This window comes from Oncorhynchus clarkii, chromosome 5 (assembly GCF_045791955.1).
Source record: "Oncorhynchus clarkii lewisi isolate Uvic-CL-2024 chromosome 5, UVic_Ocla_1.0, whole genome shotgun sequence".
In the NCBI taxonomy this organism is placed as follows: Eukaryota; Metazoa; Chordata; class Actinopteri; order Salmoniformes; family Salmonidae; genus Oncorhynchus; species Oncorhynchus clarkii.
In genome coordinates this window covers 33,929,606-33,935,776 of record NC_092151.1, presented here as the reverse complement: position 1 = coordinate 33,935,776, position 6,171 = coordinate 33,929,606, and positions in this window count along the sequence as shown.

Below are 6,171 nucleotides of genomic sequence, written 5' to 3'. Positions count from 1 at the left end.
CTAATGTTTTAGTTTTTAACTGTTCTTATATTTGGTGTCGTTCTGTAAGTAGTGGCCTGAGGCTGAACACTATTCATCTGAGCTTGAAAGTAGACATGGAGTAATGTATATCTAACTCGTGTGCAGTGTTAATGTGTAAGGGATGGGACACACACTGGTCCCAGTGCACCACTCCTTGGGTCTCAGACCTGGAGTGCTGGTAATGGCCCTTCGTTTTGCACGGTCTGGTTTTCATTAAGGCAAAGCAGTCTGGCAGCTGTTTTTCTACCTTCACTCGCATGTCAGCGAGATCCTGGCCTAAAAGTCACTGTTCTGCAGTGTTTCGCCTTTTCCTCTCCATGACAACACAGAGCAACACACTCACACTGTGACAGACGCACTCACTCACACTCTGACAGACGCACTCACTCACACTCTGACAGACGCACTCACTCACACTCTGACAGACGCACTTACTCACACTCTGACAGACACACTCACTCACACTCTGACAGACACACTCACTCACACTCTGACAGACACACTCACTCACACTGTTAGACACACGCACTCGCACGCATGCACTCACAGAACAAGGGGTGTCTGTATGTCCTTCCAGCACTGTGCTGTGTCTTGGACCCTTGGTTTTCCTGGCTGTGTTAAGGTCTCATATGAAGCCCTTAGAAGGAAGAGTCTCTTTCAGGGTAGTAATGGTATATGTGTATAAGGAATCCATAGCAGGGAAATTAAAGTTTGGCACTTCAGAGTGACCGCCTACAGGGAACGAGATTAGACGGGGATGAGAGGGAGGTCTGCTTGTTAGTGTTCAATCACTCAGGTGAAAGTGTCACTCCAGTCAGGGTTTGGATGATCTAATGCAGCCAGATGACTATATCTCAGAATTGTGTATATGCATACAGTACCAGTCAAAAGTTTGGACACCTATTAATTCAAGGGTTTTTATTTATTTGTACTATTTTCTACATTGTAGAATAATAGTGAAGACATCAAAACTATAAATAATGCATATGGAATCATGTAGTAACCAAAAAAGTGTTAAACAAATCTAAATATATTTTATATTTGAGATTCTTCAAAGTAGCCACCCTTTGCCTTCTTGAAAGTTTTGCACACACTTGGCATTCTCTCAACCAGCTTCACCTGGAATGCTTTTCCAACAGTCTTGAAGGAGTTCCCACATATGCTGAGCACTTGTTGGCTGCTTTTCCCTTACTCTGCGGTTCAACTCATCTCAAACCATCTCAATTGGGTTGAGGTCGGGTGATTGTGGAGGCCAGGTCATCTGATGCAGCACTCCATCACTCTCCTTATTGGTCAAAAAGCCCTTACACAGCCTGAAGGTGTGTTGGGTCATTGTCCTGTTGAAAAACAAATGATAGTCCCACTATGTGCAAACCAGATGGGATGGCATATCACTGCAGAATGCTGTGGTACCAATGCTGGTTAAGTGTGTCTTGAATTCTAAATAAATCACAGTGTCACCAGCAAAGCACCATCACACCACCTCTTCCATACTTCACGGTGGGAACCACATATGCGGAGATCATCCGTTCACCAACTCTGCGTCTCACAAAGACATGGCAGTTGGAACCAAAAATTGCACATTTATACTCATCAGACCAAAGGACAGATGTCCACCAGTCTAATGTTCATTGCTCGTGTTTCTTGGCCCAAGCAAGTCTCTTCTTCTTATTGGTGTCCTTTAGTAGTGGTTTCTTTTCAGCAATTTGACAATGAAGGCCTGATTCAGTCTCCTCTGAACAGTTGATGTTGAGATGTGTCTGTTACTTGAACTCTGTGAAGCATTTATTTGGGCTGCAATTTATGAGGCTGGTAACTCTAATGAACTTATCCTCTGCAGCAGAGGTAACGCTGGGTCTTCATTTCCTGTGGCCCTCATGAGTCAGTTTCATCATAGCACTTGATGGTTTTTGCGACTGCACTTGACGAAAAGTTCTTGACATTTTCCAGATTTATTGACATTCATGTCTTAAAGTAATGATGTACTGTCGTTTCTCTTTGCTTATTTGAGCTGTTCTTACCATAATATGGACTTGGTCTTTTACCAAATATGGCTATCTTCTGTATACCCACCCCTACCTTGTCACAACACAACTGATTGGCTCAAAAGCATTAAGATGGAAATAAATTCCACAAATTAACTTTTAACAAGGCACACCTGTTAATTGAAATGCATTCCAGTTGACTACTTCGCGAGGCTGGTTGAGAGAATGCCAAGAGTGTGCAAAGCTGTCATCAAGGCAAATGGTAGCTACTTTGAAGAATCTCAAATATAACATTTTGATTTGTTTAACACTTTTTTGGTTACTACATGATTCCATATGTGTTATTTAATCATTCTGATGCCTTCACTAATATTCTACAATGTAGGAAATTGTAAAAATGAAAAAAATCCTTGAATGAGTAGCTGTGTCCAAACTGTACTGTCTGGCACGTAAGATTAAGGCTGGGACAAGTCTCCGCCCTCACATGTGAAGAGTAGGCTACATGGCTGAGCAAAAACTCTCTTTATTTTCTCTTTGCCTCTTCACTTTTATATCATTCTCATTGAGATATTATGGTCATCATTATTCAGATTATGGTTATTGTTGTGATTATTTTTGTCATTATTATTTTACTGTGATGACTAACAATATTTAAGATTTTAGATTCTCCAGTTGTTCTTCTCATCCCATGGAAAACCCTGGCCATTGTATTGGTATTTTTTCAGCGTGAGTCTCTTGCTTGCTTGGTGTTGGACTGCATTTCTCTCAAACGCAGGGTTAACATGATTCATACCTCTATTCCCATAGACTGGAGGGTGGAGCAAGGGGCCTGCCAAAGCACAAATAAGATCTGTCAGCCAGGAGCGCATGAGCCCTCCTGAGACTCAAAGTATGTCTGCTCTTTTCGACCCAGCTCTTTCTCTCTCCCTCTTTCTCTCTCTCTCTCTCTCTCTGGCTCTTCCATTGTTGCCCTCTGTTGCCTTGACTACGCCCTTGAGTCACCCTAGGCCCCGATTTTTGTTTGTCATGGCAACACTTGTAAGATCGGAATTTGCCCATAGCAACCCCTCCGGACCTGGTGCTACTAGAAGAGCATGGTGTCTGTGGCAGACTAGCTGTATGGAAGCCATACACTCTATAGAACTCTTTCCACACACACGTTTTCTTCCCAACCCTGCTTTTCTAAAAAATGAACTGCACACTGTTTCAGTGTGTCACCGTCTGTATATAAGCTTTTGGTTAGTTGGGTGGGATCCACATACCTCTGCTGACCCAGGATTCGTTGGCCCTTGAATTGCGTCTTTAAGAGGGCACCACAAGCTTCACATCACAGCATTTACGCAGAGTTCCTCTACAAGGCCACAGATATCTACCAGTCACCCAACGCTGTGGTGGAGCACCCATGCCTAAAGCATTGACTCAGATATTATAAACCAGCTGTCAACGCTGGCGCTGCCATCGTGTCCCCACAATATACTGTATACACACAAACCCCGTTTATACCTGGTTCCAACTTTTGTCCTGATCTTGTACACATTCAGATTGTGCTCACATTTTTTGACAGGTGTCTGGATATCTTACAAGTGTAGACAGATCTAGACAGAGAAACCATTTAAATAATTATTCCGCCCTCTAAAATCATTGACAGTTGGCAGCATTGACTGATTACATCAAGTAATCATGATTACATAAAGTAAGGGACCAGGAAATCTTGTCACAATGCAGACACAGTGGACAGATAACAAACACATTGTAATACCATGTGTAGACACATGTCTGGAAATGTGGGCACAATCAGAATGTAGACGAGATCAGGACAAAGCACCCATGTTAGCTCCAGGTATAAACAGGGCTATAGACACACACATGCAAGCATTCACACAGACACACACATTCCTTCTTCTTGTCTGTCAGTTTGGATGTTTTTATATGCCACGCTAATATGTAATGTAAGCGAAACACAGATTGAGAGTTTTAGGTTGGAGGTTGATAATGCTGTTCAAATCCCACCCCATACCCCTGTCCTCCCCCTCCACCTAACCCCCTCCGATTGTGAAAGTGAAACTGTGTGATGGTGTTTGTCTTGATGGCTGTGGGGTTTTGAGGATGCTTGCTCTCTATGGAAAGTGTCAAATCCCATGGATGGTGATGTAAAAACAATAACCAAAAAAAATAAAGATCAAAAACAAAACTCAGCCTCTGGCTTTTTTGTGATTGTTGTGTGCTGACCTTAGGGGGTAGAATGGGTTCCCTCTCTCCACTCCTCACCCTTGGTAATAGCGCATCACATGGCCAATGATCATGTTTGAGTTTATTGAGTTTATTTTATTTTTACAGGGACAGTGCACATTAATCAATGTTTCAAGTGACAGATTTTTTTTTTTTAAATTGTATTTAACTAGGCAAGGCAGTTAAGAACAAATTCTTATTTACAATGATGGCCTAGGAACAGTGGGTTAAATGCCAGGGATTTGATCTAGCAACCTTTCGGATACTGGCCCAAAGCTCTAACCACTGCCACCTGCCGCCCTGACATTTGATTTGTGTGTAGTGTTTAAGTCTAGCCCTATAGTGCCCTGTATTAAGGTTACTGCGCCCCCCAATATTAACAACAATATTAAAACCTTTGTGTAGGAAAGACCATATGAATATGAATAGTAAGGCTAAACATCCAAATCGGTCAAACAATTATACTGTGAATTACAGAACATTCAGAAACATTACTGAATGTTCAATACTCTCCAAGGGGCCTCTTGCAAAGATAGAGACGTCAATGTTGCCTCTCTACTTATTCAGCTCATGTAGGACGGCATTGTAAGTAATAATTTGTTCTTAAACTGACTTGCCAAGTTAAAGAAAGATTCAATAAAATAAATAAATGTAATGTAGGCCAGGTTTTCCCAAAGTCAGTCATGCCCCCGTGCACGTTTTAGTTTTTGCTGTAGCACTACTCAGCTGATTCAAATAATCAAATCTTGATGATGAGTTGGCTACTTGAATCAGCTGTGTAGTGCTAGGGCAAAAACAAAAACGGCCCTTGACCGACTTTGGGAAATTGCTGTAGGCTCACCAAATCCCCACAGGACAAATGGTCTGCTCAGTCCTATGAGCGCAAGTACACTCTCATGACACAAGATGGCAGTATGTCCCCTAGTCTGTTCAAAGCAGTAAAATACCTATCCAGGCGTTGTCATCCTATTGTGTTGTTTTGTTTGGTATCATTTCATCTATTTCTATTGGATAATTGTTGTGTCATTTTTGAGTTGACCTTTTCCATACCACTTTAGAATCTGTTATCTGAATTAAAATCTCTCCTTCATTAACCAACCCTGGAACTGTGTGACTAACAACCGGACTGTGTGACTAACAACCAGACTGTGTGACAAACAACCGGACTGTGTGTGACTACTAACGAATGCTATGACCATTACAATCAATAAATATCTCAAGTTGTTTATTATTGGACCGATTGGATTAATGGGAATAAGTTGGAACCTCCCTGTATTTTGGTGTCTAACAAGTGGCTATATGGATATTTGAAGTCATAACATACTAAATAAACTGAGTGTACAAAACATTACGGACACTTGCTCTTTCCATGAAAAACTGACAAGGTGAATCCAGGTGAAAGCTATGATCCCTTATTGATGTCACTTGTTAAGTCCACTTCCATCAGTGTAGATGAAGGGGAGGGGGACAATTGAGACAATTGAGACACGGATTGTGTATATGTGGCATTCAGAGGGTGAATTGGCAAGATTAAATAATTAAGTGCCTTTGAACGGGGTCTGGTAGTAGGTGCCAGGCGCACCGGTTTGTGTCAAGAACTGCAACGCTGTTGGGTTTTTCACATTCAACAGTTTCCCGTGTGGATCAAGAATGGTCCACCACCCAAAGGACATCCAGCCAACTTGACACAACTGTGGGAAGCATTGGAGCCAACATCCCTGAGGAATACTTTCGACACCTTGTAGAGTCCATGCCCCGATGAATTGAGGCTGTTCTGAGGACAAAAGGGATGAGGGGGATGCAACTCAATATTAGGAAGGTGTTCCTAATGTTTGGAATACTATGTATTGACGGCTGACTAACAGCTAAAAAAAGGCCATGCATTCCTGATTATAATTATTCATCACACAGGCAAAACAACAGGTGACATGTCTAA